Below are 17,901 nucleotides of genomic sequence, written 5' to 3'. Positions count from 1 at the left end.
TGGGTTATAACAATACGGGATAATGCAACAATTAGTCCCTAAACTTGATAACTTTTCTTAACTTGATCCCTAAATTTGGTATTTTTTCTCAATTTTGATCCATGTGATGATGCGACACTTTGATATTGAGCGCCAACATCATCTGAATTTTGTTAGGTAATGAAATAGCACAATACCAGAGTGCCGCATTATCATATGGATCAAAATTAAAAACTTTTTTTTGTCAAATTCAATAACTATTATAGACCAAAAATAAGTTGAATGACTAAATTGAGAACAATTTTCAAATTTAGGAGTTAACTGTTGCTTTATGTCAAAGTATTTATTTTCAATGCTTAGAGCTCTTGACTAGTCACTCATATATTTTAATTTTAAAAATTGTTTAATTTTGAAAAAATTAAATTATTTAAAGACATAAACACTCTTATAATAAAAAAATAAGTTGGTGTTAAATTTTTTAGTTTTTTCAATTGAATCGATTTCTAATTAAACCAAGTCTCATTATTTATAGATTCAAATATTAAATTTATTATTTGCAAAAAAAAATATATATTGACTTTAGTCCGTATCTTATATCCATTTATCTATTTAAAATTATTTTCTTTTGTATCTTATTTGATTATAAATACATTCAAATATTAAATCATTTTATTTATTACATGCATGTAATGAAAATGTTAGAAAGTAAGTTAAATTTTGTTATTAATCTTTCCACTTTATGAAAATTTAAAATTTAGTTTGATCATTTTCAATCTTTATATTTTTAAAATTTAAAATTTTAATCCTCATCAAATGATAATTATTAAATTTATTGAACTAAATTCTTTTATTTTCAAAATCTAATGCGACAAACATATTATTATGTGTAATATCATGACAACTTTAGCTTGTCATTTTCACAAATAATTGAATTAACCAATGGATTTAATTGTTTGGATCGAAACTGAAATTTCAAAATTCAAAGAATGAAGTACTAAACTGATCAAATAAACGTATAGGGACTAAATCCATGGAAAATGTTATCAATGTGAAGGGCTAGTCAAGGACTAAACAATGCTCAATGATGTCAATTGTGTTATACACAAATTCTTCCATAATGCCAAAACATGAACATAGACTAGTGAATGACATTCTCATGAAAGAACAACTTCTCATTAAGTTCTTTCAGGCACTTATATGACTCAGATTTAGTCGTCGTAATCTGATTCATCTTCATCATCGTATTCTATATAAGAATTGAGGACCCTTCGGTACTTGTCGGGGCTATCGTACCATGTCGGGGTAGTGATGATTGCTTTTTCTAACCAAAACTTATCATATTCCTTCTTCTCTGTCAGCTTCTCAAAGAACTAGCTCCATTTGTACATGGTGTGCTTCAATCGAACACTTTTGCTTCCTCCGAAGAGATATTTGATATAGTCCTTTGCCAACCGAGCAAGTTCCTTACCGGTAATGATATATACATACCGTAGCAAGTATCGTCATGTTACAAGCTTTAGAAAGATAAAGGATTAGTTGAAAACAAGAACTGAAAATTTTATCATGTCGAGTTCAGAACATCACAGTTGCAAGATAGTAAATCGATTATTTCAAAACTTATTAATGCATGCACAGAAGCGAAGAACTTTTTACCAGGAATATGAAGCCAAGGGTTGCTACAATCACTTGCACGGTCTCGTCTAAGATCCCAGAGAGGCCTTCATCCTCTGATTCTCCAAATCCATCGCCACCACTGCTGCTGCCGCCACCTCCACCACGCGGCGGATTTTGCCCACTGCCTTCATCATAGTAATCTTGCTTCTCAATCTGCTGCCTTAACACATCTTCGATTGATTGTTTCTTCCCAAAGTTTCCAATAGCTTTCTCGATAGATTTCCACGGTGAACCCTGTAAACAATAATACAATATTCGATCATATTCTTTTAGGTTTCCATATCAAAGTACTAAAACCGTATTACACACCTCAAAAATTGCAACAATCTAGTTTTCTATCAACCATTTCCCTCTACTTTTAAACAAAAATTCTAGAACTACATGCACCCATCATATTATCACCACTACTTAAGATCTGTTCTTCGAGTTGACGAACGAATTGCAAAGACACCATGAAATCAAAGGGAAGAAACTACGAGTGCATCATAAAAGGCATCATAAAAGGCAGTTTCAGACAGCCATAATAACGGGATAAAAAATACTTACCAAGATATCATCAATCACTAAACCAAAAGAAAATCTAAAGCTTTAAAAGAGAAAGGAAGCTAAAATATAAGGTGTGTGGGGCACATGTATAAGGTTATTTAGTACAATCCAAGGAGTGCAAGCAAATAAACCTGTAAAGGGATTGTCGACTCTTTGGAGAAAAGTCTGCAAAGTACTGGTAAAAGTATCATAGTGGCCCTTTTACTAAAAGTCGGATTATATTTTGCCCTTTCTACTAAAAAAATAGGTAAATTAATCCTTGTACATTAAATCAAAGAGCAAAATGACTCTTTTATTGAAAATTACATCTATTTCTTCAGTTAAAAACTGATCCCTATACATTAGAATGAGGTACACATACACATAATATGCCACGTGTAACTTTATAATTATTTTATCAATCACGCCAAAAGGAAAAAATAAATGAAATTTTTGACAGAAAAGACCGCTCTTTGATCTAACCTACAGGAACTAGGTGGCAAAATGCAATCTGACTCGAGCCTCCATGATACTCTCGCCGCAAAGTTCTGTCCACCTGAAACCAACAATCGGCCCCTTAGTACATTCGGGATTGTCCCTGATAGGGTTTTATCCCTCTACTTCATTCAGAACCCGAATAACAATGGCGGGTTCACAAACCTGGAGCTTCTCAGGAACTACCACATTGATTTGAACCCATGCCCCATGGTGCGGGTGAGTCACTCCACTTTGTGAACCCGTACAATCTCTTTAGTAACTCGAGCTTTTGTACTAAAACCAATACCTAATGTATTGGAGGATCCGTTTAAGAACCCTAAACAAAACCTATAGCTCAACTTGTCAATAACTCAAAAACACAAAAGGAATCATTCTCAAAGTTCAAATGAAAACTCAAGTAACAATTCAATATAAGTTCTTAAAAACCTAAACCCACTTAAATTAATGCTCAACAAGCAACACATTTAAACCCCAAAAACAAAACAGAACAAGAAAACACAAAATTACAGCTTACATACATAAACAAAACATATTTGAAGCACCAAACGCTTACCTCATTGTCACCAGCAGGCTTATCTTGGCCTCCAAATTTGCAAACAGTAGTCCCTTACCGGCATTTCGAAACCGAAACACATCTCTTGTGCTTCAATAAAGGAGCAAACTGTTGAGAACGTAGTGATGAACCCGCAATCAATTTCTTGGTAACCAGAACCTTAGCGTTGAAGCAGACAAGATAAGGATACGAAGGGAATAAGAGCTCCGATTTTCTTGGGTTGGAGCTATTGATACAAGGTAAGAAGAATGTATTATTAGCTTGAATCGACTTCATTTTTCTTTTACTTTTGGGGTCGCTCACGAGGAATTTGATGAAATGATCGGAGAAATGGTGGGTTTAAAAGCGGAGGAGGAAATGGTCGTGAGTCACGAGAATAAGGCGGCTGGTGACGATGGGTCTCGAAGGCGCCGTATAAACAAATGAAATTTGGTAGGCTAGTGGGCGGCCTCCATTTTAAAGATGGGGCACAAATCTTAAGCTCATTATTTCAAAGTACCCTCGAATTAAGGGCATTAACTTTGATTTGCCCTTTGTTGTTAAAGATGCACCCAGTATTCCAGGTAACCATACCATTGATTCAATTTTATTTTATTAAAAAAATAGGATGGAATTGAGTCAAGTTACAAATTGTGAAATAGTTGGGCTTAATGAAAATTAAGTGTTCAAAGTTTGATTGAAGCTTAATTGAGTTTTACATTTTAAGTTTGCGCTCAATTTTATACAAAAGAAAATAAATTACTTGAGCCTTTAGATGAAACTTACTTACATGATAGAGAATAAGCTTGATTTTAAAATAGAACTTTTGACTTAATTATTTGTGTTTGAGTTCAAATTTTATTTTGAATGAAATATTTATGAATTTATGGTGTAGTCAATGAGACTTGTGAAGTAATAGACTATATAAATTCAGCTAGCTACAATGATTGAGTAGAATAATTTTTTCTTTTTGGTTTTGGTCTTGAATCTCAAGCAGTTTACAAGCATAAATGTTTTGTTTATAAATTATATAAAACTATGAACAAGTTTTTGTTTAAAGTTTCCTGGATGAACTTTGATAATTTATTTTGTTGATGTTAGGAGTGGAGCATGTTGGAGGAGATATGTTCAACAAAGTTCCTAATGGAGAAGTTATTTTTATGAAGGCTAGTTATCAATTTAACTGAAACTCATTAAAATTAAACTCTTAACTTTTGTATAGTAAAATTTATTTGTTTGTTAAAATTTTAGATTTCATAGAGAGATGACTGCTATATATTTATTATAACATTTGATATTCAGAACATATTTCAATTTTTTTAAATATTTTAAATTAAAAGCTATAATATATTAGTAAAATATTAATTAGTGATTTAACTAATATATTGAAAAAAATTATAGATATAATTTCATCATTAAAAATTATTTTATTTAGTAAAATATTTTTAAATAATATCTTAATTAAATTTTATTATTTTATTTCATTTAAGAATAAAACTAATTTTATTAAAATTTGAGATTGTTATAGAGAAATAATTTAGTAAAAAGAGTGTACTCCATATTTTATGGCTGTTGTTGTGATAGAGGATAACGATAAAACATAAAAAATTATTTATATAACAAACTTGATTGTTATAATAAAAAGTGATTGTTATAAAGAAAGCTAATTGTAGTCAAATTCTATTATGGTTATATATATTCAAAGTAAAGGTTAAAAAGGAAATAGGTTTATATCAAATTGATAAGATTTTTATTTTCAATTCAATTGAATTGATGGATTTATTAAAACAAATTTGAAAAAAATTAAAATAGTTTTAATTTTAAATTAATATATATATTAATTAAAAATACAGTTGACTTGATATTATGATCTTTAATTTAACATTAAAAGATTAAATGTTCAAATCTCGTCAATTACAAGAGGCATCTCTCTCTATATATAATTGTATTTTTTTCTAGTTCAATAAGATTGATGATTAACCAAAAATAAATAAAATAAAATTAGATTTTTATATATTATACTGTAGACTGAACAATGAGTAAAATGAATATACTTAATCCGAATCTATTTTTCAGCAGTGATTCAAATCAATACTTTCATTTTCTATTTGTTAAAGTATGATTTCTTTATTAGAAAACTAATGTTGTTATTTGAAGTTACTTGTTTGCTAAAATATAAATTTATAAATAAATGTACTTGATTGTAGTGTCATTATGGTTTATCACTTTGAAAATTGTACAAACAAAATAAAGAACACCAAAGGTTTATTTGTGTAATTCGATTTTTTTTTATGTTTGTGGAGCTTAGTTCAACTAGTAATTTCACTATTTTTAATTAAAAATACAACAACCTTTCAAACTCTATTACTCCCCAACTATAGAGATCTAACATTTGTACTTAAAAGACTAGAACACTCACCACTCTCCTCCAACTCATCCCCTGAGAACTTGAGCAGTAAACACTCAACAATGTTTACAATAACAGTTTGCACTCTCTTACAAAAATAGTTTATTAATTAAAAAATTAGAATAAATTCAATAAGCTCTCATACAAAACCTAGACAAGTCTCAAAGTATATATCAATTTCAACTTGCTAACATAGAATTTAAGTGAATACAAAGTAACTCCTTGAAAATAGTTTTAATGTCATTAACAATCAAAGCACAATCTATCAAAGATATGCTCTTCAAAATTAGCAACACAATCTTGATCTAATCTTCACATTCCAAGGAATTAATAGACTCACCCGAATTTTATCCAATCTTCAAAGCTAAAGATTGGTTTCCATAGATGGATCATAATATCTTCAATATAACAACACATTAATAAGTTTAAAGATTTTCTTCATTAAATTGTTAAACCAAATAAAACAAGAAATAAATTGTTTTAGTGACAACTTGCAATGGGCACTACCGAGAGCCACACAACTCCAATATTCATGTAACACCTTAAATTCGGCCTAGTTGTTATGGCCGAATTCGGTAATGTTACGATAAAGGGTTTTGAAAACGGAGTCGTTACAGTAAATCATTCCAGCTTATAACTCATGTTTGCTTATGTCTGTTGTCAAAAACGTTATGAATTATTTCTTTTGCCAAAACACAATTTACAGCAGAAGTCTAATAAAACCATTATATTTTGGAAATCCAATTCGTAATTTTCATAAAAGCATTTTCTTTGAGTAAAACCGTCATTTCCATAAATGTTTTGTTAAACCATGCGAATAAACAAGCAAACAAAACCAAAACCAAAAGTTTAAAAATCGTCCAGTCCAGAGAGTCCCAGAAATTACAAACTCTCAATTAAGTCCGAAATTTAAATAAAAATCATAATTACTAAGTATAATCAGTTCCCGGATGACTGGTCACAGCTGAGTCTCTATTGCACCAATCTGCTTAAGTCTGAGGATTACTTGAACAAAACAGATAAACATATGTGAGTTTTCGTAAACTCACTGTGTAACCCAACAAACATAGACATGCTATACATACAGAAATCACATGCACAGTCAGATTCAGATTCAAATTCGGACTCATGTCCATTTCAGATACAAATAATAGTTACAGATATGCAGATCAGATATACAGAATCTTACCATCATCCTCTACACACCAACTCTGACCATCCCATCACACCATGTAGGGTTAAAAACACCTACCCATCCCTACACAGTATATCGTGCCATTACGACACATCAAATAAAGTGCAGCCAAGCTGCTAGAATATAGGCGAATGTTGCCTTTCAGAACACTTCCTCTATATATACAATCCCACCCAAAAACAGATATAGATACAAATATAACATGCTTATCATGCATGTGTATAGAAATCAAATATACATATAACAGAATAGTCAAACATGCATAAAAGTGTCCTACTCAAAGCATAATATCAAAATATCAGATCACATAATCTAGGGTTTGGTTAGTCCTTATCAACCCTACGGTCGACCCACAACCGATTAGAGCAATCTGTGCGACCTTAGGGAAAATTTCAGAAATATGGGACCACACGCCCAATTTGGCCTAGCCTGTGTGCCCCATACGGCCACACCCACATCACCACACGGTCGTGTCTTGCGCACGGCCATGCCCTCATCAAACACATGACCGTGTCTCGCACACGACCACCCACACGGCCTAACACACGCCCATATAGCTTCGACAGTAGGCAATTTCGACTTTCGTCGAAGCCTCATTTTTCACGATTTAGGAACACACCTATTACGATTTTGTTGCGAAACCAGCCCCAAGACCACCAACACCTAAAAACAGAATCCCAAAGTACTATTAACATCTAGTTTACAAAAACAACCAAAACTAAATCAAACAACATTCCACACTTACCACCGTAAAATGACTACACACAAAAGTTAAACCATCGGAGCGCAGACTATAGATTCATCGCCTTCACCTACACAACTCATCGCAGAGTTCAGATTTCCTACAACAACCGTACGCTACTACAACAAAGAGAATTGATAGGCTTATCAAAACCATGCGAAGAACAATAATAGTGAACAAGAAAATTGAAAAGAACGAAGGAACATGGATTACGCCAGAAAGAGGAAGAACAAAAATAAAATTAACAGAAAGGTAGAGAGGGAACAGGAACTGACGTTAATTTTGGAAGAAGGGAGAAACTAATTAAAATTTGAAAAAAAGAAAATAAGAAGATATGCCGACATAATCCCTTAATTATCTCCCACTACTCATAACTCCCTCAGAATTTTAACTCTGAAACTCTATTAGATTACCAAGCAAAAATATTAACCACACTTGCGCTAAGATTTAAACACAATACCCCTAACACACGAATTACCTTACCACTCCATTCTGATATAAAATAGCATGCAACCTTATATAAGGCCACTCAACAAGGGTAAGGCTAGAATTAGAAAAATAACAAAATTTGATAAAGGTGAGACTTAAACCCAAGACTTCACACACACACACACCCAGAATACTTAACCACTAAAGCAAATATCCATTTGTATTAGATATTTACAGAAACACAAATAAATTAAACGAGGCGTTACACTTCATGATTCAATGAATTGACTCAGGTCGATTTCTTTTAATCATTATTTAAACTAATAAATATATATTGTGGTTGGTTTAGTGGATACTTCACGATTGGAGAGATGAAGAATGCTTGAAATTGCTAAGAAATTGTTATGAAGCAATATCAGAGTGTGGAAAAGTGATAGTATTGGAATCAATATTGCCAGAACTGCCCACGCCTGACATTGTCACAGCTACAACACTCATTTGTGATGCGATATTGCTTCATTTGCTCCCTGGTGCAAAAGAAAGAACATTCAAAGAGTTTGAGACATTGGTTGTTCAAACTGGTTTTGCAGCTTTCAAACCTGTTTGTCGTGTTTACAATTATTGGGTCATTGAATTATTGAAAAATATGAACAATTCACCACAATAGTTATTATCATTTCATCTACCAATAACAGAGATAAGCAGCATATTTCATCCCAAAATCGAAGTTGAACAAGAAGAAGATATGAAGATATGAAAAGGAAAGAAGGTATGTAGCCAATTAAAAAGAAGATAGAACAAGATTCCAATAAATTTAGTTAGCTTTTATGGAACCATCTTAGGTACTTTATGTTATTATTTTGGTTAATGTTGTTATATTTGGATTGTTTACTAATGAATACTATACCTTTTAAATTTAAATGTTATATATATGAGTTTTATTTTAATCTCAATTCCCAATATTATTGATGGTAAATTATTATTAAAATATTAAAATCATATTGAAAATGCAAAGAAAATATATCATAGATATTAATTGGTGTTTTTAATAAAGAAGCGTCCATGAATATTAACATTTTCTGCTGTAAAAGATATTATTGTGCTGTTTAGTTGATAAAACCCCGCCAGAAGTCCATATGTTACAGATTTTGTAAATGAATGCCTCTAAATGTCCCAATAAATTCCACTACTTATTATCTTTCTTCTTTTTACGGCATTTCTTTGATGTCACGATGATAGTTCTTGCAAACACTGCGAATTTTTTACCATGGATTTTCCCACAGCGATTTTGTGCCTACTTTTATATTATTAGTGGTGCTCATAAACATCACTATAATGGAAAAAAAAGCATCCTGAAATATTGGTTCTTTTGTAGTGACCTTTTAATTTAGATTATGTTTCAGATTAATTTTTAGGCTTGTTATACCTCCCACCAATGGGATACATGACAGCACAGAAACACTGTTTGAGGAACATACTGTACTCACTGCAGATTGAGAAATCACTAGAAGGCTCACTTCCTAGCTCAACCACTTGTCTAGGTAGGAGATAGCTATTCAAGGAAGCCAACCACCTTCCCTCTAAAATGTAGCTACCATTCATTCCTCTAGGCATCCAGCTTTTTTTTAAGAATGTGATCCTTTTAATTACCAAACCTCATGTGGGTTCAACTATTTCATACCTTAAATTAGAAGGAATCACAAAATAAGTCTCATCATAGACATTCTCATCCCATCAACGACATCCACCCTACGTGTCCCACAATAATGGCCTAATAACGGGTCTGTCATGTTAACGCCACCCAACACAGGACCTCGCCTATAAATAATCCCCAAGATGACAAAAAAGGATAAACTCTTCAGCACACTTACCTACACTCTACTAATTTTCTCTCAGCTTCTACATCTACCATCTTCATTATTTCTACTCTCCGGCTCTCCGCCTAGACAGGGTGAACCAACCTTCGTCAATGCCACCATTTCCTCCTTCTTGTCTCCTTTTTGATGCTATACATCAACAATTGGTTAGTTGAGCATAGACAACATGTCCTCTCAATCTCATCAGACCAATACCCCTATCGATCCAACCAATCCTAACAACCCTACCAACTCTTCCACCCCAGCCAACTCCACCATTCCAGTTAACCGTAGGTCTTCTTCATGTTTGAATAACACTTAGAACCCTCCTTCTTAGTCGACAGGGTAACCTTTGCAGTATGCATCCACCTTTTTATGTATAAGAGAGAATAAATTGCGTATAACAATTTATTATTATGTATAATTTTTGTTATTAATTATAACAATATTATATTATGGGTTAATATTTATTACACGTAGTGCATAAGTCTCATACACCATCAATTAACTATAATAAGTCACCTCATCATTTAGTAAAATATTTAACTATTAAATAATTTGTAAATAAATAATGAAAATTTTAGTTAACATAATTAAAAATGTTGTAAATACATTAAATGGATGTCTATGACCTTTAAACATTTATGAAAGTAATGAGATAAACCCCACATTCATTATGAAACATGCTTAATGTACGTGTTAATGAAGCGATTAAATAAGCTTCATTTATTTGTATTGCATTGAATGTCAATGGTTTATAAATAACACTCTTTTGTAAATGAAAAGAAGATACGAGAAAATTTTTATTTACTTTAAGTGTTCTTTTATTTGGTTATTTTATAACACGTTATCAGCACGAGCTTCTACAAGTTCATAGTGAAGTTCACGTCATTTCGACTTTATATAATTTGCCCATATAACTCCCGTTAAATTATATACGGTATATGTATTTTATAATTCTTTTATTTTATTGTCTAGATGAAATATTTTCTTTGGGTAACATTTGCACACTTATCTTTACAACTCAAATCGAATAATGATAATTATATATACATGTTTTTTTTACTAAAAGAAATTTCAATTAATGTAATTTGTTTTAAGTTATTATTATAATTATTCCTCTCTATGCCAATATTTGACATACATATTATTATTTAGCAATTTTGATATATATAATTGAATTATTTTACTATTGAGAATGCTTATTATTTTACTAATATTTTTTTATATTTTGATTCAAGTGATTATAATGTCAAATCTTACCAAACTTAAATTTGTGGCCTTAGACATCTCAGGCAAGAATTATTTGTCATGGGTGTTAGATGCTGAAATTCACCTAGATGCTAAAGGTTTAGGAAATATTATATTAGTAGATAAAGAAACATCTAATCAAGACAAGGCAAAAGCAATGATTTTCATCCGTCATCATCTACATAAAGGATTAAAAGTGGAATATCTCACTGTGAAAGACCCTATTGAGTTGTAGAAAAATATGAAAGAATGATTTGACCATCAGAAAATGGTGATACCCCCTAAAGCTCGTTATAATTGGATGCACTTAAGGTTGCAAGATTTTAAAACTGTAAGTGAATACAATTTAGAACTTTTCAAAATTAGTTCTCAACTAAAATTATGTGGAGAAAACAATAACTGATGAGGACTTGTTAGAGAAAACATTTTCAACTTTTCATGCTGCTAATGTGCTCCTGCAGCAGAAATATCGTGAAAAAGACTTTAAAAGGTATTTTGAATTGATTTCATGCCTTTTGGTGGCTAAACAAAATAATGAGCTGTTGATGAAAAATTATGGAATTCGTCCCACTGGTTCCGCATCACTCCCTGAAGTGAACGTAACAGTACACAATAATTATGAAAATGGAAAATATAGAGGTCGCGGCCGTGGTCGTGGACGTAGTGGGAGATGTGATCGAGGACGTACTGATGGTCACTAAACTAACTATAAATACGACTAATGCAAACGCACCTATCGAACAATAGTATAGTTATGGTGAGTAGGGAATAGCGTATCCACGAGGACTAAAAGTGCTAGTAATTATCGTTTTTCTGTTATTTAGCCGACAAATTGGAGTGATTATTTTTAAACTAAAATTACAAAATTAATTTAACTAAGAATGCAATAAATAATGAAATAGGAAAATAATCGAAGATAGCCAAAGAGATAGACAATACTTAGGAAAGAATCCACCTAGACTTCACCTATTATTATGAATTTGAATTAAACGATTTATTCACTTGTTACTTGATCCGTAGAAATCCCTAAATTATGGTAATATCTCTTTCGAGAGTAAGAACAATTGACTCTAGGTTGATTAATTAAAATCTCTTTCTAATTAAAACCCCTATCGTCGCATTAACTCGATCTATGGATTCCCTTATTAGATTTTACTCTAATCTGATAGATTTATATCATCCTATTTCTAGGATTGCATGAAACTCCACTCAATTATGCTAGATCTACTCTTAAACAAGGCCTTTTGCTCCACTGAATTAAGCACATTAAACATGAATTATTATCACTAAAAATATTAAAACAAGAAATAAGCATACATAATTGAAAACAAGAATCAAGTATTTATCGTGCAAATCAGAAATCAAATAATAAGATTCATCATAGGTTTCATCTTCCCTAGGTATCTAGGGAATTTAGCTCATAATCCTGAATATAAACATCTCAAAATCAAGATAACCACAAGACATAAAAAAAATCAATAAAACTTTAAAAGAAATTAAACAGAGATCTTCGATCTTGAGGGAGATCCGCTTTTGAGTTGATTCTGATGGCGTTCTTCGAATGTTTTCTTCGATCTTCTCTGATTGCCCCTTTAGGTCTTCTTCTAATTAGTATTTATAGACTTTCGAATGCTCAGAAAGCCTAAGATTGGGTTTTTCTGTGTATTTGGGAAGCAGTGTGTGAAATTGACACGGGCTGGTACATGGGCGTGTAGCCAGCCTGTGTGGCTCACACGGGCGTATGGCCAGCCCGTGTAGAGTTGCCCAAGCCGTGTAGATCATGAAAACATCTCTATTTGTCCAATTTTGGCTCATTTTTCGCTCCTTTCGCTCCCAAATGCTCTCTTAAGTATTGAAACAGGAATATAAGGATTAAAAGCATCAACTTCACTAATTTTCATAATTAATCATCCAAAAACGCATTAAGAATGAGATTAAAATATGTTACTTTTATAGCTTATCAAATATCCCCACACTTAAGCGTTTGCTTGTCCTCAAGCAAAATTCAAAACTCACATTAAAATTAATATTTCTCAACTTGTAATTCCTATCTATAATGTCTCAAAATAATTCACAAATAATCATGCATTGACAATTCAACCAAAAGAGCACTAAAGTCTCAAACAATCCAAGCTAACATTTTTAAACATGAAAACATAGGTGTCTCCCCTTATTTAAGTAGTTATCTTTATTTCAAAATCTACAAGAATCAACATCCTCACTAAAGATTCACTCATCACTCAAGGTGTTTAAGGTTCATGAATAAGCATTCAATAGTCAAACAAGAAAGTTTATTACCATAGGCTTACATGAAAATCAAATATCTACCACTATAAAATGATATGATACACAAATCAAAAGGTCTTTAAGAGGTTGTAATGGGGCTTAGGTTAAGGGTGTGGAGAAATGCCAGAAATTTTGGTTATAATCGAAATTTAATTGATAAATTACCAAACTAGAAAAAAATACACAAATGCTGAATTAAAACAATTACATCAATTGAGAACCATTCAAGAATAAAAACTAGTTTCTTCTCAAAATATGAATTTAACTGTTCAAGCTCAATCAACATATAACTAAATAATAATCAATATTTTTTTTCTTTTTTTATTTAAACAATCAAAAATAGTTCAGCAAATCAAGCAGAAGAGCATAGCCAGACAATTAACCAAATCAAATCTCGACAAAAAAAGTCAATAAAGCGGGAAAAAGTTTCAACGAAAAGATGAGTTATGGTTAACATTAATGTGTAAATCAAGAAACGGTGTGTTAGGTTCAACAGGGTTTACTAAGGGTTAATCATGTAGGTAGGCTTTTTATAGGATAAGTGGGTTAAAACCTAAGTTTCTTTAGCATATTAGTATATCAAATCAAAGGTGTAGTCTTGACATGTATAATCGAAGCAAGTTCTAGAATAACAAATCAAATTGACACTCACAACAAATCAAATGTGTCGCACGGCCGTGTCTCTATCAAATTTTTTTGAAAAATAAAGTCCCAGGATCCACATGGCCAAAGACACGCCCATGTGTCCATGCCGTGTGGATCACATGGCCACATCGCCAGGCCGTCTAACTCACTGTTGAACCTCTTATAGTGCACACGGCCTGGCACACGCCTGTGTGTCTAGGCTGTGTGGGTCAAAAACATTTTTTTATTTTAAAAATTAATTAGTTTAAAAATAATATGAAATAGAATTAAGAGAATTAACAATGTTAACACTCGGGTTGCCTCCTGAGAAGCACTTATTTAAAGTTTAAGCTTGAGTTACCTCATATTCGCACGGTCACAGTGGTTTACGGAGTTGAAATTTCTCTTTCTCGTTATCAATTCTATTATCAAAATAAGGTTTAAGTCGAGTACTATTTGCCTTAAATGTGCCAAATTCAGAATGAGTTACCTCGACTATACCGTATGGGAAGACATTCAGTACCGTAAAGGGATTTGATCCGTTTGCATCAAGCTCCGAAGTGGCAATTCGAGGATCTTTTTTTTATCTAGCAGTACCTTGTCTCCAACCTTAAATTGGTTCGTTCCATCCACATGCTCATCATGGCGTCCCTTTGACTCTTTATCTTGCTTTTTCGGTTTCTCCTTGACATGTGTCCGTCATTCATCCAGTTCATTGATTTGTAACATTCGTTCTTCATGAGTCGTTATGTTTCTTTCGCATGGACTAAAACATGGCTCCATTACATTTTTCTGAGAGGTTTCCTGCAAAGAAGGTTGAGCCACATGGTTACTCATATTAACAGAACTTGTAAAATCATCTCGATCACTAGATATCTTAACAGAATCACGAGCTTGGAGAGAAATCGTTTCGTCACCTACATAAAGTACTAATTCACCCATACCAACATCAATTATAGTTCTAGTAGTTGCTAAAAAAGGCCGACCTAGGATCAAAGGTACGTCACTATCCTCATCTATGTCTAAAACAACAAAATCAACTAGGAATATGAATTTATCAATTTTTACAAAAACATCTTCAATAATACCCTTAGAAAACTAATGGTTCATTCTGCTAATTGAGTACTCATCCTAGTTTGTTTTGGTTTCCCAAGACCTAATTGCTTAAACATTTTATAGGGCATGGCATTAATACTAGCTCCTAAATTTGCCAAAGTATTATTAATATTCAAACTATCAATTAAACACGGAATAGTAAAACTCCTTGGATCTTTTAATTTATTAGGTAGCTTATTTTGTAGTATGGCTGAGCAAACTACATTTAGCTCCACAGTCGATGAATCATCTAACTTCCTTTTGTTTTCCAAAAGTTCCTTTAAAAATTTAACTGAATTGGGCATCTGCAAAAGAGCTTTAACAAATGGTAAGTTAATATGTAATTTTTTTAGGATTTTAAGAAATTTACCAAATTGCTTATTCGTGTGGTCTCTTTTTGTTGCATTAGGATATGACACTCGAGGTTTATATTCCTTACCAACTGACTTTTGCTCATTCTAGCTTACCTCAACCTTAATGTTACTTACCTCACTTTCTTGCCTTGGTTTTGGTTCAGATTCAACAAACCCTTTTTCATCTTGAACAATAATTGTATGAAGTTGCTCCATTGAGTTAGTTTTGGTATTGCTAGGCAAACTACCTTGTGGTCATTTTGAAAATAACTTAGCAAGTTGGTCGATTTGGTTATCGACCCCTTGAATCGATGCTTGTTGATTTTTAAGTACTGCTTCAGTGTTTTGAAAGCGGGTTTCTGACATCGGGATAAACTTCGTCAACATCTCCTCAAGGTCCGACTTCTTCTCTTGCTGGTAAGGTTGTTGTTGGAAGCTTGGAGGGGGTTGTGCCCTTTGATTTCCTTAAACACCCCAAGAAAAATTGGGATGGTTCCTCCAACCTACATTATATGTATTACTATAAGGGTTATTTTGACGCCTAGAATTATTACCTATATAATTGATTTGTTCATTTTCCGTGCTGGGACCATAGGGTAAACATTTTAGATTGTTCATTCCTCATTCATTTGTATCGCATTGTATCACCAGATGTGCCTGCGTAGAAATATATAAACCATCAATTTTCTTATTTAATTGTTCTACCTGATTTGATAACATGGTGACTGCATCTAAGTTGAAAACTCTGGTTGCTTTCATTAGCTTCGTCTTCATGACTTGCCACTGATAATTATTCAGTGTCATCTCTTCTATAAACTCATAAGCTGCTTCGGGTGTTTTATTGTTAAGTGTACCACCGGCTGCTACATTGATTAACTGTCTAGTTGAGGGATTTAAACAGTTTTAAAAAGTTTGAACTTGTAACCATAAAGGTAACCCATGATGAGGGCACCTTCTCAATAAGTCATTATACCTCTCCCATGCATCATATAGGGTCTCTAAATAAATCTGAATAAAGGAAGAGATATCATTCCTCAACTTAGTTGTCTTAGCCAGTGGGAAGTACTTCAGTAGGAATTTCTTGGTCATTTGATCCCATGTAGTGATGGAACCTCGTGGTAAAGAATTCAACCACTATTTAGCATTGTTCCTCAATGAAAATGGGAATAACCGTAGGCGAATGGTGTCGTTAGAAATGCCATTTATCTTGAAAGTATCACAGACTTCTGGAAAGTTAGCTAAATGAGTAGTTGAATCTTCGTCTTGCAAACCATCGAACTGAACAAATTGTTGTATCATCTAAATAGTGTTCAGCTTCAGTTTGAAATTATTTGCAGCAATGGTAGGTCTCACAGTACTCAATTCAGACCCAGTTAGAGTGGGCTTAGCATAATCGTACATAGTACGAGGAACAGGATCTAGATTTGTAGGATTTGCAGCAACTGTAAGAGCTAGTTGATTATTGTGATTACCACCCATCGCCTCAGTAATAATAATGTCTTGTTCGTTTACTATATTCTGTCGACTTTGCCTTGCTTCTCTATGGTTTCTGCGACCTGTACTTTCAATTTTTCTGTCAAATAATAATAGTCCCGACAGGTTTCTTCTAGTCATAAACTAAAGGAACCTTCCAGAAGAAAATAAAATAAAAAAATTAGAATGTAAAAATTAAACTAAAAATAAAAATGCAATAAAATAAAAATGGCTAAATTATTAAAAATAAAGTGTTCCTAATATTTTAGTCCCCGACAACGGCGCCAAAAACTTGATGGTCACTAAACTAACTATAAATACGACTAAGGCAAGCACACCTATCGAAGAATAGTATAGTTATGGTGAGTAGGGAATATTGTATCCACGAGGACTAAAAGTACTAGTAATTACTATTTTTTATTATTTATCCGAAAAATTGGAGTGATTGTTTTTAATCTAAAATTACTAAGCTATCAATACTTACTAGTAACCGTTATCATGGTGGTCATAACAATGATACTTCTAACCACCAAAAAAAGAATAACAATGAAGACAAGAAAGAAGTGGTCAAAATAATCCTTCAAAGATTGTTGAGAATATATGCTACCGATGTGGTATGAAGAGGCATTGGTCACGTACTAGTCGTACGTCTGAGCATTTAGTGAAACTTTATCAAGCATCCATTAAAAAGAAGAGAAAGCATATGGAGACAAATTTTATATCCCAAAATGATGAAATGGAGGCAAATAATGAATATATTCACTATAATACTAAAACTGACCATGCCTACAAGGGTGATAAATTTAATGACCTTAATAATATATTAGAAAAATTGATGTTATTTTGACATTTTTATGTTGTTTTAAGTATGTTTTATTTTCTTGCATAAAGAATCATTTATATATTTAATAAATATTTGCAATGTTTCTCATATTATATTTTGTTTGTTTTATGAAGAAAATGAATATTCAACTAAATTTCG

The 17,901-nt window shown here is 32.4% G+C and overlaps 1 non-coding gene and 1 pseudogene across 1 annotated transcript; one reads left to right on the top strand and one right to left on the bottom strand.

The window, feature by feature from the left end:
* Window positions 1-957: 957 nt before the first annotated feature.
* Window positions 958-9,583, bottom strand: LOC105782481 (uncharacterized; annotated as a pseudogene).
* A 6,797-nt stretch (window positions 9,584-16,380) lies between these two features.
* On the top strand, window positions 16,381-16,487 carry LOC128036278 (small nucleolar RNA R71). Its single transcript, XR_008193076.1, has one exon. It is a non-coding gene; the product is annotated as a small nucleolar RNA R71 (small nucleolar RNA).
* Window positions 16,488-17,901: the final 1,414 nt, after the last annotated feature.

This window comes from Gossypium raimondii, chromosome 13 (genome assembly GCF_025698545.1).
Source record: "Gossypium raimondii isolate GPD5lz chromosome 13, ASM2569854v1, whole genome shotgun sequence".
In the NCBI taxonomy this organism is placed as follows: domain Eukaryota; kingdom Viridiplantae; phylum Streptophyta; class Magnoliopsida; order Malvales; family Malvaceae; genus Gossypium; species Gossypium raimondii.
This window is presented reverse-complemented; position numbering and strand designations above follow the sequence as displayed.